Below are 15,347 nucleotides of genomic sequence, written 5' to 3'. Positions count from 1 at the left end.
ATGACAATCCTGCATCATCAAAAAGCTCCATTTTCCTCTCGACATTACAATGCCAAGTTTGAGAGCATTTCTTAAAAGATCAATTTTTGCAGGTGCAGAGTGCCAGCTTCGTAGAGACAGAAGCCCCAGACGGTGAAAAAAAAAGATATATTTTCAAATTTACCTGGCTTCATGTAGACATGGAGGAGGGGCCAGCATTCGTCTCTGTGGCCCCTGATCAAAATCCGGCATTTATCACATCGGGGCTGACAGTTAAAAGCACTGGCTGCAGAGTGTGTGTATGTATGTGTGTGTGCATGCCTGTGAATGTCCATGCTGGCCCTGTCCCGTTAGGAGCCCAGGAAGAGGTCTAGGTGGCCGTGACACGCCGTGAGGGTCGGCATGTATCCGCTGAGCTGCCCCTCTCCGCCCGGCGACACACAGTTCGATAATTTATGAGGGCTCCACCATTGGCTCAATAATTCATAGGCCCCTTGCTCTGCAACGAGTGAGTCATGGACAGCCTTTTACTTAGAGGCGGAGAGAGAGAGAGACTTTTGGGGGTACACTCTCAATAAAGACCTGCCACAACATCACTTTTTCAGGCCGTGCTAAATTTAGCCTGGCTCCCATGACTCAGGGGAGGACGAGGGCGCACGGAGCGGAGACTGATGTTGAACGAGGTTGAACCGGCTCCAAGTGTTGGAGCGCTACTAAGTAACCATGGGAGCCTGTGTTGCACTCACAAGCATGAAGCACGACGCTGAACCAGAGTGGCTCCCCTGAAACAATGTACACACCAGGAAATGAAGATAAAACAAGGCCGGAGTCGTGTCATTTTCTGTATTTGTTCATATAAGACAGAGGAGGTCTGATAGAGTGGATACAGTGTTTACAGTCACTACCTTCATATCTCCCTTCCTGTTTCTTGCTATCACACTCAGCGCTGCACAATGGCTGGTACTGTTGGCTATCCCGGGGTGGAAGAATGCATTGTTCGTGACCCCCTCGGCTAGATGGACACGTTTACTTATTGAAGGAGGAGTGTGTGTACATGCACAGTCGGCGGGGGGTACCTTAATACAGGACGTCGTAAAAACTGCCCTTTGCCGGTTTGTTTATCTGGGGCTCGATTGCTTGGCAACCACGGGGGCACTGTGGGACACAATGCTGTCCTTTGATGACGGCCCAGGAGGGAGAGACAATCGATTGAGTGATGGGTGGCTGTGTGGGGTGGGGTGGAGGTGTAAGGGGGGGGGGGCACCATAATGCACAATGGGACCCAGTGACACACATACGGAAAGTAACCACAGGCTCACACAGTGAACTAAATTTACACCGCTATCTGTGCCTTTGTCTGCTGACACACAGGACAACATGGGTGGGTTTTAAAGAGATGTGCTGGGGCCAGTTCTTAAAATAGCCCACATGCTACGAGTGATTCAGTTGACAGAGTCAAGTGAGGCAGGCAGTGTGTATTATATTTACGGTATACGGTATTCTATTCTATTCTATTCTACTCTGTACACAGCCATAGCAGGGTAAACACAGGTGTTACTAATGATATTAATTGAGGTTCCGCTCCATTTATGTCTAACAGAGCCAGCGTCCTGCTATTGTTCATGCTGGCTCACTGGAGGGACCCTGCTCCACTTAAACACAACAGAACTGAATCGAATCAAATAGAATAATGTCATTAGTAACACCTGTGTTTTACCCTGCTATTTCATGTCAGAATAACTGCGGTGAAAAAGCTCCATGCACTTCCATTCTCCATCTAAAATAAAGTATCTGTCATACTTTGAGCAGGGTAGCCGGGCTGTGTGAACACACTAACACACTTTAACCCATATACTGCTGTGCAGCCCGGGAGGCAGCATGGGAACTGGCCCTCATTCCTCAGCAAAAACTGCTGCTCCATTCACTCATGACAAGTGTGTGTCTATGTGTGTGTGTGTGTGTGTGTGTGTATGCCTGCACATTCCTAATTTGCATGAGGACATGATAGCCATGCTAACACACTAACCCACACTTGTTAGGTTTGTTAGGCCAACCAGGTCAAATGCATTGCATGTCCGACAGAAGGTTCACAAGGTCGAAACACTGGTGTGACTCACATTAGAAGCCCTCTAAATAGAGTGCAGGCTTGTATTTTGCCTGTTAGGGGTGTTTGTACACAACAGGGCACGTTATGTTATTTTCGTTTTGTTGTTATGTGACAGTTGTATTAATAACACACTCCAAGAAAACTCCAAGAAAAATACTGGTATTGCATTTTAAAGCTGATACAAGCCAATGTATTTGGTCGATCTCTATTGTTCATCCCTTGATTTGCTCTACCTATTGCCAGCAAAATATTGTAGTATATGTTTTTTTTTTATTGATCTGACCGGGCTGCACACAGAGAAGAGTCCACAGAGCTCCATTTAAGTGGTTATTATTACATATGAGTTATTACGTAAAGGAAATTCTACGACCTCAATTCATTCTTAGTGAATGAGTGCGAGTGAGAGAGAAGAGAGGGAGAGAGAGCACTTGAAAATGTGTGTCACTAGGTTTGCATTTTGGTACTCCCACAAATGTATGTGTATATGTGTGTGTGTGTGTGTGTGTGTGTCCATCTGTGGGAGCACACGATCATGCACTTGCTGACTACAGTGGATCTCCATCCTAGGCTCTAGATTGGCTGATTAAAAGCCCTCTGTGTGTGTGTGTGTGTGTGTGTGTGTGTGTGTGTGTGTGTGTGTGTGTGTGTGTGTGTGTGTGTGTGTGTGTGTGTGTGTAGGGAGGGAGTCTGCGAACATAATCAGCACGCCTGCAGCCACACAGTGCATGGAATCAGCCCAGCCCTCCTGATGGGAAGCCATGAAATCCAATTTTCCTGTCAATCCATCCATCCTCTCTACAGTAAACCAGATAGAGCTACACAATCCAGACATTACACTACCTTCTAAAGGACAATTCCACTTCTTATTCATGTTGTAGCCTTTGTACTACACTACATGGATACTTCACATTTCTACCAGCCGGTTTCCAAAGTATACTACGCTCATTCAGATTTCAGAATGTGTTTTTTTTTTTTCCACCCTTCCAGGCAGCCATCTGTCTCCATTCATCTTGTTACGGTAAGAAAATCAGCTCGCAGAGACTTGAAACTTGCTCAAGATTGGCAATTCATTACAGAGAGTGAACATCCTGCCTTCATTCATTTTCATCCAAGTTACTTTATCATGGCACACGCTGATTTGACAAGTCTGCAGGTTCTTCTGGTGCATTCACATGCTGGTGGGAGGCTCAGACATCTGGGGCTTCCTAGTTGGCTGCAAGAAAGCATCACATTTACATGCTGATTTGTTGGAAAATCAAATCCAGCAAGTGACAGATGACAAGTAAACATGGACATGAGAAGGACGATGCCAGATGTGGATTTGACTTCTGCTTGGTTTGAAAAAGTTGGACGTTCACTGCAAGCCAGTGTCAGGTCCCTGCAAGTTGACTTTTTTATTCACTGCAACAAAATGAAGAGACAGGTGCCTGACTTCTGTTGCGTTCCATTTATCTCAGCAGCCAGAGGTCAGAGTTGGGAATGATGTCACACCTGAGCTGACCATGCTCTAGCACAACAAGTTGGAAAACCAGTTCTAGCCAGGTTAGCCACTAATAGCAATACCAGTTGATAACAATGCATTACACAGCATTTTGCGCATACAAACACATCCACATAGCAACGCGTCCACAGATAGAAGCTGGTTAGTCCTGTTTGAACGACTGACATAAATAAAACAGAAGTGCTGATAAAAAGTATATTACTACAGCTTTCACTACTGATGCGCACAGCAGCATCAGCATTTGGGAATTTGAGGTCGGGGGTGGTGAGGTTCCTTCGGCTTTCCAAGTCAGGCATCTGACTACAGGGGGTGTTCCAGTTGAAATTTCCAACTGGGACCTTGTCTTACAACTTCCCAGTTGAAACGGAATGCAAAATGCAGGAAAAACACATTCAAGGATCTAAGCGGGTCTATGGTATACTTTAGAAAACTGTGAAAAAGCATACATGCAGTGAAGCGAATGGGTTAAAATCTGAGTAAAAACTGGAATTGTCCCTTATAGCTTCAACTGCCGCTCTTATACAGCAGGTGCCTGCCTCTCATCAACCCTGCCTAGCTCCACTGCAGATGATAGCACAGATCTGTTTAGTACTACTTAGGTACTGGAGGATTATGTCGCCGGTGGCTAGCATCACTTCCATCACCATTTCCACCACAAACAGGCCTGCTCTCCAATTGAAATACCACCACGGGGAAATCAAAAAGGTACATTTTTATGCCCATGTTAAACAGCTCTGCTTCATCTGATACCACCATTGCACATAGGCGAGCGCAGTGCCAGGGGGTACTGGCACTATCATGCATGTGAATAAGTATTACCCAGACTGTTGCCAAATAAGAAATTGCCATGGCAAATCTGTTGGGCCACAGAAACGTGACTGGATTTCATTCATGGGCAAAATGGACGCCTCTCTCTATATGCAGCCCCAATTAACCGCCTGAGAAGGTACGGTAAACACAGGATTGTTGACACACTGCGACGCCTCGGAGGTTACATATCTCTGCGGCAAGGAGAAGGCACGCTGGAGTGAATATTCTGAATGTCCCAAACGGCGACAGACCAGTAGCACGGGTGGCCGGATCATCCTCAATCAATGGAAGATTAACCTCTGACATGCAGATCTATTCCTCTTTCCAAGGCTCACTAGGAGGCTCTGGCTCGTAAGGACTCTGTGCCGCGTGGGAGGCAGAACTAAATAGCATCCGACATCAAAATTCAACCACAGTAATCTTTATGGTAATAGGCGGAAGCGCTGAGATACTTCCGAAACATCAGTTTTAACATAACAAAGGAAGGGGCTGGTCAAGCTCATCCTCCGCCCGCGGTCTATTATAATGCAGAGAACTGAGACAGTGGGTGATGTTTTTTTTTTGTTTGTTTTGAATCTCAGGCAAGGAAAAGTCTAATCTTGACTCTGCGTGAATATGAAGTCTACATTCTGTGCTTAAAAACCTGTCCAAAGCACACATTATGAAACTGCGGTGACATAACCAAGGCTCCAGCGCGAGAGCAAGAACGCCACAAGGCCACTGCACTCTGAATGAAAAGCTATTAGAGAAAACCTTGGGCTATCTCTGGATCAAAAAGGCACGGCTACACCAGAAACGCTGTCACCATAAAAAGCCCCTAATGGTAAACATGAGCTGAGAAACAGTAAGGCGTCTTGTTTATTTAAGTGAACAAACGGTGCCATGTTCGCAAACAGGCATTTTCTTTGTTAGGGGGGACGGGCTGCAATTGCAAGCAGGGAGCGAAGTGATAGCCGGATTATGGAGCCAGTGGGGTTTTATTTTATTTTGAGAACAAAAGGCACAAAGTGGTGGACAGAGCGCGCATAGCCTCCGTCCTTTCAGCGCAGATAGGGAGAGAATTTTGCATTTAGCACAGCTCTCATATTGTTCGGGAGGCCCAGCAGACAGGCACCACTATTTCCATTTCAGGCACATGGAGGGGTGAGAAAAAGAGGGAGAAAAGGGGTGAGGAAGGGTAAGGATGAGGCTGCCGACTTGTAGTTTAATCCCCGTTTTGCCATGCCAGTTCCCAAAGGCAAAGAGGGTGCATTGAAAAGCGAGGTACAGGCCTCAGGGTGCTGACTGACTAACTAACCCCGTTACCTGAACACAACATGGGTGCAGAAGCATGCCGATTCAGCTGCTTTGAGGATAATCCCTCCAACTGTTAAAATGTGCCCTGACCTGAATCCTAATAGTTCAGCTAAAGGTTGCACAGATGCATGTGCAAATACACACCCACACCCACACCCACACAGACACACACACACACACATGCAAGCATTCTTCAGGCTGTCAGGTAGGGTAGTACAGAGACTTTGATCCTCATTACCATTCTGCATCAGGCTTCATCTCATGTCTACCACACACACACACACACGCACACACACACATCCACACACAGGGAGCAATCCCCTCTGAGAGAAACATTTTGCCGGTAAAATGTCACTGCCTTCACTTCACTGTTTGGATGGAAAATCGGGGAGCATAGCTCAATGTGTGACAGGTTGTTTTCTTGTTCTTTTCAACAAAATGCTCTTGGGCAAAAATCCACTCAGCTAGAATGATGGCGTGCTATGTTAGATCGTGGAAGTGGGCGCTGATGGTTTATTATGTGGAGGCAAAGCTAATGGGCAGTGTTTGGTGAGTGATTTCTGGCCTCGGATGAGAGAGCGGAGCGCTGGCGTGTCCGTCGGCTAGCTAGTTGTGCTGTGGTGCGGGTGCGAGCCAGCGGCACGCGCTCCCTGCTGTGTCAGCCGACAGTCGCACTGCTAACCTCCACATCACTCAGCCACAGGAATCAGTGTGGGCGGATTAACAAGAGATTTCAGGTGACACAGCATGCTCTCTAGCAGCCATATTGGAACTCTACAGCTTGGATAATGTGATGTGATTATCATGTAATTATGTGCATCTGCTATGTTAATTATCACATTTTATGCATTTGATCTGCACAATAGGAAATACTATGCGGCATGTTAACATGTTAAAGATAACAGTATGCTGAGTTTGAGAAATGGGAAGTGGGAAGTTTCCGACTCTGACCAAAATTGAAATGTTGTTGCAAATTTCCTACTGATATCTGCAGTGGAACTAATACTAAATTTGACACTTTTCAATGTCCTGCTGTAGTTTCATCTACACAAACAGGGACTTGGGAGTTTAATTAAATGCTTAAAACGTGCTGTTATTTTCTGCTCTCGTTCCCAAGGCTCGGATTCATGAACACCGTTTGCTAAACCGGCTTGCTGAATTGTTAGCAAGTCAGTGTCAAAAAACACCTGTTTGTCCAGGAGAGGGGTAAAGGTGTAGACCTGAGGGGTTACTGAAAACAAGATGATTTGTGTCTCAGTATTGGAAACACATGCACCTCATCAGACCTTCCACTTTTCTGTATAATGTGACTGAGCGGAGCTGCACCCACACCACAACGGGCACAGCCAATCCTCAAATGTGTTACAGCGAGTAACGGAGAAGGGAGGGGCTCTCACCATGACCAATAATGTTAAGGAACCCATCTTTCAACTCTGACTCCATTTACACTTGCAACACAACACAATGCAACACTATACAATGCATAAATATGGTTCAGCATAATGCAAAGGATCTAAGAAAGTGACTAGAGTGGGGTGTTTATCATCTTAAATGATCAGTTTAAAAGACGAATCTCATCCAGATTGTGACCTTTTTAACCTTCTTCCCTCCCATAAAAGACGAAGAAACATTAAGATTAGAACTTCCAGATTCTGAAACGCATCCAGAAGCTCCTTAACAAAGATAGCATTTAAACCACTGGTGCAACATGTCATTTTTATATTTGGATTATATTGCTTATTTTATGGCTGTTTTATGTGTTCATGTTTATTTCTAGTTTGGTTTTATAACTGTGTGGTTGGACATATGTATTATATGCCTATGATTGAGTCTTGTATTTTATGTCATGTTAGTGAGCTCATTGAGAGTAATTCCAATCAACTAAGCTGATATGGCAAAAAAAAAAAAAAAAAAAGTACTGAATCTTGACTCAACTGATTCCTGGTCACAAAGTCCTAACTGGTCAGGAACTATGACACATAATCAAAAAGACAAAAGGATGTTGCTTTTGTCACATTACCACCTGGTAACATTCATGCAGATAGGTTTCAATAACAGAGAGTTGCTGTGCACATTTTTACATTCTGAAATATATGAAACGCTCGAATAGGTTGAAAAAATATTCACATTACAATATGAGCACTTGTCACACTTAGTTGAAGGCAAGTGGACTGTCAAGCGTTTGTTTCTCAAGGAAAACAAAACAGATGGCAGAGAAGAGGACAGAGACATCATATTTATTACCCTAATAATGGAAAACGTCTGCAGGAAGAGACGTGGAGTGTCTCATTATATGATGTCTGACTGTGATGTCTGCTTTCCCCTTCTTTGCAGCCAGGTCCTTCCTCTGCATTTGCTCTCATGTCTGTTTTCCATGTTTATCACATCCTCTATGAAAGGTACGGGAGGAAGGAAAGTAAGTGGGGAAAGATGAGCGAAACGTGAAAGGAGTAAGGAGCGGCGATGATGAGCTGCAGCGAGCAAGAATAGAGCGCATTATGAGAGTGAGGCGGCTGAAGAAAGGAGACAGGAAAGAGGTGCAGAAAATGAGACCAAGGTTAGAAATGGTTGTTATGAGCGGGAGGTGGAGCTGGAGGAAAGTGAGCCCAGCTGGAAGTCTCTCTATAGCTTTACTCACGGTTACAGCAGATGATGGGAGGAGAGGTCACGCACTGGGGGAGCTTTTACCGTGCCAGAGGCTGTCAGCGAGGTTCTCCTTTAAAAAAATGACTGCACTGGCAAAAAGCTACTGTATGCCAGGGTATGTTTAAGTGACCACGTACTGCATCTTTTATTATCCACCTTGCTGGAAACGTGCCCCACAGCTGCCTCACATGCCTACTGTGAAGCCTAAGGCAAAGGCGGGTTTGTAGACAGTCCTTGGACAAGTTATATAACAACAATAAATCCAGTACTTTAATACCAGAAAAAGTATTATCAAAGTGAAACTATATGATGATCTGAGATTAGAAGCCATGGTTTACTCACCTCTGCATTTACTACTACATCACAAATTGCTTTTAACTCTGTAGCTTCTAATCAGAGTAACAGGCTTGAATAGATTGGACCAACATGTAAATTCATCCTTATGGTAATATACTATGAGATCCAGGCCATGTTAGACAAGGTTAATAACACACTGGTGATTAGAAATTCATGCTCCGAACGTGTCAACTACTTCAGATGACATCGCCCTGATGCAAACTGTTGAAAAAATGTTGAAAACGAACACATCTGCCAGACTGAGGACACAAACACAGGCATACTTCAGATGTGCAGCGTGCACAAAATAGGCAGCGAATGTCTATTTGTTTGCAGAGAAACAGCCTGATACACTATCTACCGGTATGTCCTTCACAACACTTGTCTGGCTAAAAGGCCAAGCTGATATATGCGTGTGTATATGTGTATGTGTATGTGTTTGTGCATGTGTGTGAGTCCTATTTGAAGAGGTCTCTCCCAGCCATCCAGCCTTGTCAGACTGACAGAGCACTGGTATTAGCGCCGGCATTAGCATTTTATCAAGTGACCTTCCTGCTCTCCAACCTGACTCTTAAAAAACATTTCTTCCCCACTCCGGCCTTTTCTTTCCTCAGTAGCAACAAATAACTCTGTAAGAACCATACATCCACTGCAACACACTTCAAGGCCCTAGGTGAGGATATCACTCTCACTCTGAACAATATTAACTGTGTGTGTGAGCCTGAAGGTGGGTGAAAGTGGATGTGCCATGTACAGTGCAAAACTACTGTTTTTTCCCCACAAAATATTACCTTTACAAGTCATTTTCTCTCATATTCAGTGTCCAAAATCTTGTTTTTTCCTAAAACAAGTGGAAAAATCCACTTATTTCCAATGCTAATCAACTAGTTTCCACAATTTTCTTGAATCGAAATTCGTTTTCTTGAAACTGCCTTATTCTGCTGTGTTTTCAAGGCAAAAAAATTCCTCAAACGAGAAACAAGTCGGATTATCTCATCCCACTGGCACATTTTTTTTTCACGTGTTTTAATAATACTAATGCTACTATTAATTATAATGATAAGACTGAATATGAGACTAAGTGGGGAGGGGGGTATTTTGTTGTCTAAAGGGCACCCATAATGAACTGTTTGAGGACCAGCAAATCTGCGCTGTCCCTCCTAAGCGGTGTGTGTGTTCTTGCCACAGCTGCCTGAGTCGTAATTACTCCTCTGGTAATTAGTGGTCGTCTATAATTGGCATAGAGACTCCTGGCCAGGCTCTCCAGCAAAATGCCTGTCATCCATCCGCCTGATTCCCTTTGTTGATTGTCTTATTTGGGAAAATGGGGAAAAGGAGGGGTGACACACACACACACACACACACACACACACACACACACACACACACACACAGAGTGATCCTGCTTTCATGTGCCTGTGCATACAGCTGTGACTGATGCTCTAACAGGACTCAGTGGGATGTGTTACTGTTTACCCTCCAGCCAGGATAGAGGAGCAAACACGGTCCTCGAGGGAAGCTGAGGCTGGTTATGGAGCTGGATGTTTGAGGTGCTGATGGGCTGCCTGGAACACACACTCCCATCAAACAGCCTCGGCGCTCATTATTTACCCGACCTCATTGTTTCTATCTTTTACCACTGAAAGCTGAGAACAATAAATCACACAACAAGATGCCATCAACAACCTTGGAATTGGAGATCCTTTGTGCCGTTCATCTTTTGTCCCAGATTTTTAGCATTTTCCTGAGGTTTTTTATGTGACTGTAATCATGGTGCTCTTGAAACAAGGTGGCATTCCTCTCGTGAAGGATGGTAGCTAGGCTCACTGACGTCAGCAGTCGAGCTATCAAGGGTTCACACTGCTCCGGAGTGTATAATTCATTATGCATTGTGCTATTTTAAGGCATGTTTGCTGTCAATTCCCCGCACGTTAAAATTTATGAGAAATCTGATGACGACAAATCTAATCAGTGACACAAATTCCTGACTAATCAATTGAAGCAAGCACATTCTCATCTCAAACTAAAACAAGATACAGACACAGTATGTTCACAGATGACAAAAAATTCAGTTTCCTTGACAGTAGGAACATGTGAATGGCTCTAAATTGCTTGGTATGTATACATTTCGATGATTGAAAGCACAGTAATCATGCTGAAGCATACACCGCAGTTATACATAATGGTGTAACTATGGTGTAATTGTAATTTTTAGACTGTGCAAAAAACAGCAGCCCATGAAATATAACCTTAATCCTTTAATGACCACACTAATGACCATTACTTAAGGCTAAGTAATTGGAAGTCAATGAGCTAAAAAACCCCTGATCTCAGCCAATAAGTTAATGGAAGGCAATTACGTCCTGTCCAGCCAAGCCGGTCTTGCTCCCAAATAAATACGAGTACATTACGATGCCCGTCCCAAGAATACACGTTAACGTTTAGGGTGCCCTGGAGCTGCTTAGCTGCCACACATATCTGCTGGCTTAGCCTGACTGATCGACCTGCCTCATTAAATCTGCTGCTATTGACTCCTCTTTGGCTGGCTGTGCTGTGTCGGGTCCATGGGTCTGCAGCTCGCAGGAAGCTGTAAGAGCCTGCAGGTCCACTGCTTGACCTTTCATCAGATAACCCCACTGATTAAATCCCTGCTGAGCTCTGATGGGGAGCAAACTAGGAGCCATTTGAACCGTCTACCTAGGGCAGGAAAATCTATGAGGGGGTCTCTCTCTGTGTCCAACATCAATCTGTGTTATGTCCAATTACAAAGGGCCAATGTTTATTCTCATACAGGGACAGACAGAGATGGAGAGAGGGCGTTCACTGTAATTCTGTGCATCAGCTCCATCTCCTAAGCAAGATTACCAATGCCCAGTGACACTGAGAATGGAGGCACATTGCCAAGCCATGAAATAATACAGGTGCATCTATTTTCCTTCAAATTCCAATGCAGTGATTTGTTCATTCAAAAGATGAAATAAAAATGGAGAAGAGAGTCGAAGTTTACTTGAGTTTGCACTACACAAGTCATTAATTTGGTTCCTCTAAGTGTACTAATAATAATGTCAATTCGTGACTTGAAGGCAAGAACAACTTGGGCTAAGCAGGGACTTATTCCTTGAAACACACTAATACGTTTCCCTTGTGCCCCGTGGGATTGCCTTTGTGAGAGCATGTGTGACAAGTCAAATGGTTTTCCAGTCATGTGACCCACATCTTGAAAAGACTCGAAATAAGTCAATTTTCATCAAATATTAATGCAGTAACGGGCTCTACAGTGAAACTCAGGTCCATTATATTGTCCGTTCCAGGAAAACAAAGAAACTGCTGCCACTCCAAACAAAAGGATTTCACCCTATTCATCAGCATTATATGATTGCAGTCTGGAAGCCAGCCAGCATTTTCCAGCGTTCCCATTACACCAGAGGCAGTTCCAGTCATGGCTTGGGTGCACCTGCCCCTGAAGGTGGCTATACTGATTGGAGTGGTTCCCATAATGGGGGTATTGAAGACTTCCAGGAGTCCTTCAGAGAGTCCAGAGAGTCCCCAAAGGAAATAAGAAAAACCTAAATTTCATTATTATTTCATTTACTAGAGGGTAGCACAATGACAAAACAGAGTTTGAAGAATAGCTAACAATGCCTATTGAGAGCAGTGGTTTCACTCTCCCTGCTGTTACCCCAACTCCTTCAGTATTTTCTGCACTAAATCATATCTGACAAGAGAAATCTCCTTAGATGTGTTTCCCTGGGGCAAAACCATTAAGCCTTTAAGGGGTTCTTGCCATGAAAAAGTATGTGAACCCCTGTTATAGCTCTCCATGGGACACTAATAGGACCTCTTTAACACTAGAGACACTGCAGTGCAGGCTGTTAGACAATCCCCAAAGGTGAGCTGAGCTCATCCGTGGCAGCTGTTTCCTCCCATGCACCCCCTCTCACTCAGGTAACGACGTTAAGTTATTTAGCAGAGCAGCCAGAAGTCTCCTTAACATCCCTGCTGGCTGCTGCAGCCTGGGCTTTGTAATAAATGACAGGAACCAAACAATAAAGACCACACACACCTACAGCGTCTCATGACAACCAGCAGCCTGCTTCAACATTATCCAAACACCAGGAACAAAAATTGTTAATCCTATTAAATTCTATGGCAATTTGCAGTGCGGTATTATTCAGATTACTACACAAAAATCACAGCAGTATTATAGGCTATGGGCGCCGGTGATGTTAAAATAATAAAGGGCAATATATAAACTGCACATGCTTGTGCCTATATGAATATTGCATACTGGCACTTCAACCATAGACACACTCTTGAGTCGCTATATGGGATATTATAGGAATATAAGGAATATTACAGATGCTTTTTCATTTTGGCAGAGTGGTAAGGCAAACATGGGCCGGATCAAAATCACATTACATCATCCGGTGTTGTCTACTTACTCCGAGTTACTTTTCAGAGTGGTTTCACCTCCATCGCAGCACAGAGAGAGGAGTCCCGTGGACGCTACGCTGTGGACGGCAGAGAGGATTCAGGTTGCAGGTGGCTCACTCGCAGCTCCTCATGAATGAAAAACCAGTGCGACGGTACGAGGATGTGAGCAGGCTGGACGGCAGCTGCACTGACTCGGGATCGGTCACTGATGCCCATTCAGATGCTTTCTATCCCTCCCACATGACACTTTGTGGGATTTTTGCCGGAGGATCCCGGATACAGCACCTCTCTGTTTTTTGTAGATTTCTCCTTGGGAGCAACGGTGCCTTCAGGTGCTCCTCGCAAGGTCGTAATTCTGAGACTCTAATATACCAATCTTATAATTCCTAAATGGGAATTTTCATATTCAAGTTCAATAACGTAAGTGAGGTTAAGGTTTGAATAGTAACAAGAGTGGGAAAATGTGATAAAAGTGGTTTTAATTGTAGAAAACCAAATGGACATATATTGACATTTTAAAACACCCATGCAAATGTTAAATGAGATGACTTCTACATTTTTTCTTAATATCTCTTTAAAACGCCACAATCATTACACTTCCAATCCTGCTGAAGTTAGCTCCGTTCTGCAAGAATGTAATGTCAAAAAAAAAAAAAAAAAATCATTGCATGTCTCTTAATAGGCTTTGTTTTTTCTTCTTCACTGCCACCAGAGGGACGTAACAGTGTGCAGCAATGAGGAAAGGGGAAATTGTCCCATTAAATGACATAATTACCTGTGTTGTAAAGTAATTTCTGAAAATATATATATATTTTACAACAGTCACCTTATTTCAAATTGAGGAATGCACTGGATTGCACAATTATGTCACTGCAAGTTGTTTAATGAATATTTGAAAACAGTGGAAGCCAACAACAGCAGTAGCTTCAGAGGGTTTAGACAATTATAGACAAGAATATGAAAAAGACTTAAAAAAAAAAAAAAATCACGCTGGCATTATCCTTTAATGTGCTGCTCAAGCTACAGTTCTGATATTTCCCACAGCACTTAAATGCAGCACTAGCCACTAGACAAACACTCTCTCTCCGCTGCTGATTGGCCCAGATGAAAAAAGCTGGCCGTCGCCACGCAGCCCATATGTCCCCCTCGGCCCCCTCAAGACTCAAAAGGCAAGAAGTAGCTTGGAGCAGGACTCAGATCAGGGTGGCTCTCTCCACCATATGACTCCAGTCTCTGCCAAGTGCGCCTGTGCCTAAACAGCAAGTGCAAATAAATAAATATGCACTGAAATTATTCATCAGCAGTCTCACTTTAAAAGGTCGTAACATATGGGTTTGCTTATACTGCATCTGTCAGCTTAAAGATGGGTTGGTATTTATTATACGGCTTGAAATTGTAGTTTGTAGATTTTCATGCAGCATTCAGAAGCATGAGCCTGAATTTAATAATAAAGACAAAGGTGTACCCCATCTCTTTCACTAGTGCTACTTGTTTACAACACTGGAGGCCCTGCATGCGTGGCACACCACACTGTTGGCTTGTGGAAAGTTGCTTGGAGACAGTAAACTTTACCTCCCGCAGCTCAAGGACAACCACCCTGGTAACTGATATCACCAAAGGATAGCCACTTTTTTTTTAACCTCTGTCCATGAAACCAGAGCCCCCTAAACAGTGTCTTTTGTGCACACAGCGAAAGGGGACTCCGGTCCTTTTGATGATCCATTTTTATCATTTCCACAAAGAGCGACCCCTTCTCCTGAAATGGAATTCAAATTGCATGAACCTCAATGGTCTTCATCACTGCATAGAAAAATCGACCAAATCATGAAGAATGCATGAATAAGACCCGTCCACTGAATATGTATCAGTTTCTTCAGAGGTTTGGTCAGAAGCGACCTCGCAGCTCATGAACTTTACTCTGATTCTTACCCTTTAAGCTACAGTAGGGGTCAGGGGTCACACAGCGGGCTCGTCGAGACCCCCGCTGTCTGTTCAGCCCGACTGTTTCCTCTTTCAAGCTCTTTTCCACTCTCAACTCGACTTTATTTGTATATCACCCTTCATACAAAAATGCAGCCCAAAGTACTTCACACTGTAAGATTAAAAGAACCCAAAAATAATAATAAAAAAAAAACAAAACAATGGTCAACAATAAAAAGTATGCTAGGGTAATAATTACAATAAAATTATATAATGTAAAAAAAATAAATAAATAAAAATCAATAAGATAAACACAAG

At 43.8% G+C, this 15,347-nt stretch overlaps 1 protein-coding gene across 2 annotated transcripts in view; it reads right to left on the bottom strand.

Moving 5' to 3' along the window:
• The window catches only part of arhgef49 (Rho guanine nucleotide exchange factor 49), a 53,537-nt gene extending 40,183 nt beyond the window's left edge, over positions 1–13,354 (bottom strand). For both annotated transcript variants that reach the window (XM_030080796.1, XM_030080799.1), the window contains exon 1: positions 13,118–13,354. The gene's annotated coding sequence lies outside the window, so the exon portion shown is untranslated. The remainder of the gene's footprint in view (positions 1–13,117) is intronic.
• Positions 13,355–15,347: the final 1,993 nt, after the last annotated feature.

Source organism: Myripristis murdjan, chromosome 21 (assembly GCF_902150065.1).
Source record: "Myripristis murdjan chromosome 21, fMyrMur1.1, whole genome shotgun sequence".
NCBI lineage: Eukaryota > Metazoa > Chordata > Actinopteri > Holocentriformes > Holocentridae > Myripristis > Myripristis murdjan.
Note: the sequence above shows the minus strand (reverse complement) of the source record. Positions and strands in the feature narration are given on the sequence as shown.